The following is a 7,645-nucleotide window of genomic DNA, read 5'->3' on the forward strand; positions in this document are numbered from 1 at the left end:
CTCTTCCCCCCTCTCTCAAACTCTCCATCCACCTGGGTCACACATACACATGCATATCTCACTCGCACTCGATAGGCCCATCTAAAACTCTATCTCTCCCCCTCATTCTCTCTCCATCTCACACGCGCACACACACAATCTCATGCCCAGCTTGCCAAGTGTGATGGTCTCTCACTCAATTGTAGGCACATGCAGTCCCCCCTATATGTATATGACTAGCTAATCTTAGTCTCCATCACAAACATGTGCATGGTCTATCTCGATTTCTCTCGGGGCATCTTTCTATCGTGCATGCACTCCCTCGATCTCCCACCCATATAGTCCCCTCACGATCTCGATGGGATCTCTCTATCACAAACACACGTCTCTCCCTCCCCACGCGTCCATGCTATCCATGTGTCCCTCTCCACCTTTGTTCCTTGTTGGCTAGACCTCTATTGGACATGTGCTACAGGGGTGTCTCTCTCTGTTGCAAACAATCACACACTAGCTATCTTCGTGTATCTCCTCGCCTCGCTTTTCCATCTCAGAGATGCATGCATGATATGTTCGCATAAGAAACGAAAAAACACACTCTCTCTAATTTATCGTTTGTTGTCACTTTATCTTTCACACACATACTCTTTTTGCACACTTACTCATTCTCCTTCACACGCACTTGATCTGTCTCGACTGAGGCACTCTCCTCGGTCCATAGCATATAGATTTATTGAAAAGTCAAACATCACAAAGTTTGACCATGTACGTGGAGAAAAAGAATTACATCTAGTACGCCAAACATATACCATTAGATTCACCATGAGATGTAATTTTGTATGATGTATCTTTGGTATTGTAGATATAAATAACATTTGCGTAAACTTGATCAAAGTTTCCAAAGTTTGACTTCTAAAAAATTTACATGCACTGCATTATCGAGCGGATGGAATATCTCTTTCCCCCTCTCAGCTATCTGACGCACCACTCAGCCTTATCGGGGCTCCTCAATCTCTCTCAAACTTTATTGTTCAGTTTGGTTCGTGACCGGACCCTCATGCCTTGATGGCCGGTACTGCCTGGTGCGGACGTGAGATGTAAAATATTTCTGCCTGGCCAGGCTTGTGTGGTGCTGAAGCGTTTGGTTCATGCCTTGGCCAGGCAAAGCATCAACGTCCCATCAATCAATCCATGCATCAATTATTTAATGCTAATATCCATCCATGTTGCTGTTAGCCTCGTGGCCAAACGACCAGGCACGACCAGGCGTTCGAAACCTGTCGCCTGGGCCAGGCTACTTGCAGTGTCTGGAGTTCAGCCAGGCTAATTAAAGTGCAAGGGAACCCAGAACAGGCGGGCTTTCTTTTTCACAGGGTAGCAACCAAACAAGCATGCATGAAATCCAACCACAACCCCATGCCAGGCAAAAGATGCTCAGGATGCAAGCCGAACTGGCCTTATATCTCCCTGGTTCACACATACACATGTCTCGCTCGCGCTATACATATAGACCCATCCAACACTCTCCGCCCTTGTTCTCTCTCCATGTGACACGCACCCCCCTAAGTACCATAATCCCTCACTCCATCATAGGTGCAAGCACTCCCCCCTCCTAAGTATGATTATCTCTTACTAGCCATCAGGAACACACGTATTGTCTCCTTCCATCCATACGTCTATCTCGATATCTCTCGAGGCATCTTCTATCGCGCACACACCGTGTCACTCGATCTCCCACCCATGTAGTCCCATCACGATCTCCAGGGGATCTCTCTATGAAAAACATACACTATCTCCTCCCCATGTCTGCATTTTCTCCGTACGTCTCTCTCGACCTTTCTCCCTTGTTTGTCAGACCCCTCTTGGCCACGTGCTAGGGGTCTTGCTCTCTCGGTTCCAAACAACCACACACTATCTCATCACCTTGCCTCCGTTGTCGAAGATGCATGTGTGATATGTTTGCATAAGACATGCATGCTTTTTCTCTACTTTTATCGTGTGTTGTCCATGTCTCTTTCACACACGCACACACACTTTTTTCACTCTCTCTCTCTCTAGTTAGGGACTCTGTCACGTCCATAAGCATATGGATCTTTTGAAAAGTCAAACCTTAGAAAAGTTTGACCAGGTATATGTGGAGAAAAACATTTACATCTGGAACGATCATTAGATTCATCACAACATGTACTTACTTCATACTATCATTTATCTTTGGTATTGTAGATATAAGTAATTTCTTTATAAACTTGGTCAAAGTTTCAAAAGTTTGACTTAAAAAAATGTTGGAACTACATTATCGAACGGAGGGAGTAGCTCTTTCTCTCTCTCTCTGCTATCTCTCACGGGCCTCCCCTCTCACTCAAACTCTCTATACCGACGGATTATACGCTCACTGTGTCAGCGTATAGCTCCGTATATTGTTTAGTTGACCGGTCAACCAATCCACATGCTGCCTTGTCACTCGTGTTCAGTTATCTTCGTGTGCTAGCCCATGTGGCAGTGGGTGAAAATAAGTAAACTAGATGCCCATCTGACACACTGTGAAGTAAACAAAGTTGAAACCACTCGGGGTAGCGCCCCGCACGCTAGTAAATTGAGGGCGCATTGAGGACAAACTTCTTGCGCGCGAAGGACACACTCACGCACAATTCACCACTGCGCGGCGGCATGCACAGAAGAACGCACTAGCGCACACCCAACACAAAACACACACCAGCACACGTGTACACCGGCGTCGCCGACGGTTGAGATGGACGGCGATGCAGCCAACAAGAGGAGGCGGCTCGAGCCAAAACCGCATCCGGCGAGCCTGGACTTCATCAGCAGCCTCCCCGAGAACATGCTGCTCGTCATCATCGGCCTCCTCCCCACCAAATCTGTCGTGCGGACCGCCCTTCTCTCCCGGCGGTGGCGCCCCCTCTGGCGCTGCGTCCCCCTCAACCTCACCATCGACAGCTACCTCTGCGACGGGGATTGCAAACGCATAGCCGCAGTCTGCAAGATCCTTTCATCGCACCCTGGGCTAGCCAGACGCCTTGACATCCGCATGTTCAGTACCAACTGCAAGGTCCAACCCAAGTTTGACGAGTGGTTCTTATCCCCCGCCCTAGATTAGCTCGAGGAGCTCAGCTTTGAAGCTAGACGATGTCGCTCTCTGCCGCTGTCCGCGCTCCGCCTCATGCCAACGCCGCACCGTGCCAGCTTCAGCTCCTGCTATCTTCCCCAGATTAATGCCACGCCCGCCCTTCTTCCCCCTCAACTCAAGCAGCTCGACCTCTTCGACGTTGTCATCTCGAAGAAGGCTATGGACCTTCGTCTTGAGCAGATCCACGGGTTCATTAGCCTCCACATCGCCTCGACAAATCTTCGATGGATTTGTGTGTCTTGCTGGCCCTGCAACAAGACATCAATTGGGAAGAGATCACTCCAGCCGTTCCACGTTATGGTCATTGAAAATGCGCCTTTCCTTGAGAGATTGCTTGTATAGGATCTAGAAGGTCCAACAAAAATCAGGGTCATTGACGCGCCAAAATTGACAGTGTTGGTGTACTCGTATGCCAAATTCTCCAAACTCTTTATTGGATCCGTAATCGTTCAGGTACAACACTCATCTTCTTCTCCGTCTTCTTGAAATTCACATTTTTAAATTTCTTCTTGATGTATTTATGACCGTCTTCCAGAAAATGATTCCCACAAGCTTGACCCAGTCCATGCGCACAGTGAAGATCTTAGCACTAAAATCTATCGGCCCTAATCTGGATCAAGTTGTTGGATTCCTTACATGCTTTCCGTGCACGGAGAAGCTACTCATGGAGGTGAAACTTCTTTCCTATACGTAAACGGTAATCACAACGTAGCTCAATTTTTTTGTAATTTTCCCAAATTACGATGACAAGTGTAGTGTTCAAAACTGCATCTACGCACTGCACCGAAAGAAATGTTTTTAGTATTTTTTCTCACGTGATCACCTGCATCGTTTTTATGCTGTACAACTATAGTAGCCTAGGCTAGTCATAGTGGAAAGTAACTTAGACTACTCCAGTAACTCTATGGTTACCCTAAGAGCAAGTACTACCTCCGTCCTGGTTTACTCTTCCAATTTTGTAGTATCAAAATTTGACCATAGATTTAACTGACAAAATGTTAATGCATGTCACTAAGAACTATATCGTTGGATTCGTATTTGAACATAATTTCAAATGGTGTAATTTTTAGTGACATGCATTGGCATTTTCTTAGGTAAATCTATGGTCAAAATTTTATAGTAAATACGAGGTAGTATTCCCTCCATCCCAAAATTCTTGTCTTACATTTGTTTAGATACAAATGTATCTAACACTAAAATGTAACTAGATACATCTGTATTTAGACAAATTTAAGACAGGAATTTTGGGACGGAGGGAGTACAAAAGTGGGATCTGTAGGCCAAAACATGTGCCAAATTCACTTGTGATGCATTTGGCATCGATGCCCCTCCATTGCTCACTTGGTGCCCCAATCTGGATCACTTACTTTGCTCCGGTGCCAAATTAACTCACGCAATGAAAAACAGTGTGTGGGAGAGAGAGAGGACTGAGGCAATAAAAAACACCTGTTTGGGAGAGTGAGAGGCTGGTGTAGTTGGTTTGATTGATTTTTTTATACATGTGGGTCTGTGTGCATAGTGCTGCCAACTCTCTCACATCGCGAGAGCGGTGCCAAAATCTTTTGATTTGACATCGATGCGTATTATGTGGCATACTTTTGCGAAATATGGCATCGGCTACATAGTGGAAGGCAACAAATGCCCAAGTTCTTCACATGCTCCTAGTTAAATGAGAGGAAACAGAAAGAGAGAGAGAGAGAGAGAGAGAGAGAGAGAGAGAGAGAGAGTGAAAACATATCACTAGCCAGCCAACCCTATCATATGAGCGAATGATATTGGTACCTCTTGATGACACGGCAATCTTATGCAGCCAGCTGCTCTAATATGTTCTCTTCTTTTGCAGATAAAAAAAGACCCGAAAGTGAAAATTGTGCTACACTATAACAATCTCATCGAATGCCTTGATCTCGATCTTCCAGAAATTGATTTGATCGACTACCGAGGCAGCACATCTGAGATTAAATTGGACAGGTTCTTTGTTTTGGAGGCAAGTGTGCTCAAGGTAATCAGGTTTGGCGTTCTCTGGCGCAACAATGAATTGTGTGCTGATCGCCGCAAGCGTCTAAGCCTAAATGACAAAGTCTCCGCAGAATCTTAATTTGTTTTTGAGACATCAAGTGGCCAGAGACTCGAAAACTTATTTGCCCATTAGTGAGTTGTCAGGGCGGTGGATTTTAGTTTGTACGATAATGCTGCATCCACCTAAAGTAACGAAAGTTCTTACGTAAACTTCCTAGTAATTCCCTCTTCGTAGGTGCAACATTACTCCTAACATTTGTAATATCAGTTTGAAACTTGTAATATTGCCGTGTCCTATTCCTGCGTTTTCAAAATCCTGCGAATCAAACAGGTCCTAAGTTGGTGATGATGTTGTGCCTCCCATCTTTCACCAATAGCCGTCGGATCTAGATCTGACGCATACAAACCAAGCTTCTCCATTTTTGGAAAAAGATGCCCGCACTTGTTCCCTATTTACAAACAACTTCTTGTCTCTCACAATCAGCCTTATCTCCTCCCCACCACATCTAGAAGGCCGTGGAAAAATCTGGCGCGATGGCCGCTGCCGGAGCCGTCCACCCCCAATCTTGGTGTTCCGTGCAATGCACGGGCATCTACGCATGGGAAATTATGTCGAACAGGGCTAGTTGTAAGCAGGCTAGCTCTACAGCCATGATGATAGTGACTGCAGATGGTGAGGCTGAGTATGGTATGCCGAATACGGCGCCTATACTCAGGTGTCATCTCCGGCGCATGGTCTTGTCACTTCACTGTGAGGAGCAACACGTAATAATTTGACCAACGGGTAGTACAATGCTAGTACTCCTACTACTACATTGGTAGTACTACTACTAGTACTAGTAGCACCACCGTCTGGATTTAGGAGTACTACCACGTCCATTTGGATTTTAGTATTTGACTAGCAATATCTAGTAATGCATGTCACAATAATGTACTACTCCCTCTGTAAATAAATACATGGTGTTTTATTCCTATCGGCGAGAGAACTTAATGTTTTTTTGCTAACTAGAGTACTAATAGGATTACATGCAATGAACTAAACACTGCATGTCATCTTTGGTAGTCTCAAGTCATTGAAAGCATGCATGACCCACATCTCTCATTGGTTGATATGTCACGAAAGAAGAAACAAGGAGGGAGTTAATGCACCGTGCCTAAGTATTTTGTGATTATTTGGTTTTCGTAAGGTGACTTACACAACATTTTTGTTTACACGCATTAACATTTTATTAGTTAAATCAAAGGTCAAAACTTGGCACAAAATGCAAAGGGGACCAATAAACCAGTAAACATCAAACTTCTCTCGTTTGGCCCCAACTAGAGGTCCGGTGAGATGACTATAGTGCACCGGCACGGAGGGGGGCGTAGCTTCATTGACTTACGACAACTGCCTTTGGGTGAATGACACGTGGGCCTAGGGGGTGGCTGGCCCACCTATCATACAACCAAAGGCAGGTGTAGTAGAGGGCCGAGGAGTAGTATGAAATCCTACGTACCTACGCACGCTAACCAAGGGCAAGAGTGATCACTCGAATCACAAGATCAGTTGACTAGAAGCTAAGCTAGACCCATGGAGGCGATGAGCGCGAGCATCAGCCGGCTGTGCTAGATCGTCCACGACGCCGGCCTACGGCCTAGCACCGAGGAACGTCTCCAGGCAGTATTGCTTGAGGCCGCCAGGGCAAGGGGCCGCTTGGACGATAGCTTCGTCTCCTTGTTCGACGAGGTCCTCGTCAGTTTCCTTGACAAGTTCACTGTCATCAAGAAGCTTGTGGACGACTTTGACGTAAGCCTCCAGCCGACGCGCCCAGGCTCTACGATGCCCACCACCCTCAACAGCCACTATGGTGACAACCTCTTCGACGCACTGGTGGCCCTGCGACTGCCCGCCGTTGCGCCGGAGAATGTCCACCTCCAGGTCGCGCTCGCCACGCAGCGCCTGGCGCAGCAAGACACCATCGACATAATCACCCACGTCTACGCGCAAATCGTCCACAAGGACTACTACATGCAAGAGGAGGACGATAGGACGCTGGCCTTCTTGGACCATAGGGAAACCTTGGACGGCACTGTTCAGAAGCACGTTGAGCTCACCGCCAACGCCGCTGCTCCTCACACGTCGGTTGGTGACCCAGTGCACTAGGGCGTGAGGATGTCGTTGATGGATTCGTATGTATTTTTATCTTTCCGTCAAATCCATGTAGTAGTATATGATACTACAGTAATTATCTTACCTTTCGCATCAACTTCATAATTTTCGTATGTACTCCATGTATGAAGGGCGCTAGAACCAAACTTCTCATTACTCTAGGCAAAATCGTTCTTTTCTATCTATCGGTTGCGCCATGGAGCAGAACCAAATTTTACATGTTATGAGTTCAAAAGGAAAAGCCTGCAGTGTTCGCATCGCACCCCCACACGGTTGGTCCGGCACGCCGCTCAAGCGGGAATGCATGCGGTGTTGCATTTTCACTTACAAGTGGGACCGCAGTTGAGCAAACCGAC

This window comes from Triticum dicoccoides, chromosome 2A, assembly GCF_002162155.2.
Source record: "Triticum dicoccoides isolate Atlit2015 ecotype Zavitan chromosome 2A, WEW_v2.0, whole genome shotgun sequence".
In the NCBI taxonomy this organism is placed as follows: Eukaryota; Viridiplantae; Streptophyta; class Magnoliopsida; order Poales; family Poaceae; genus Triticum; species Triticum dicoccoides.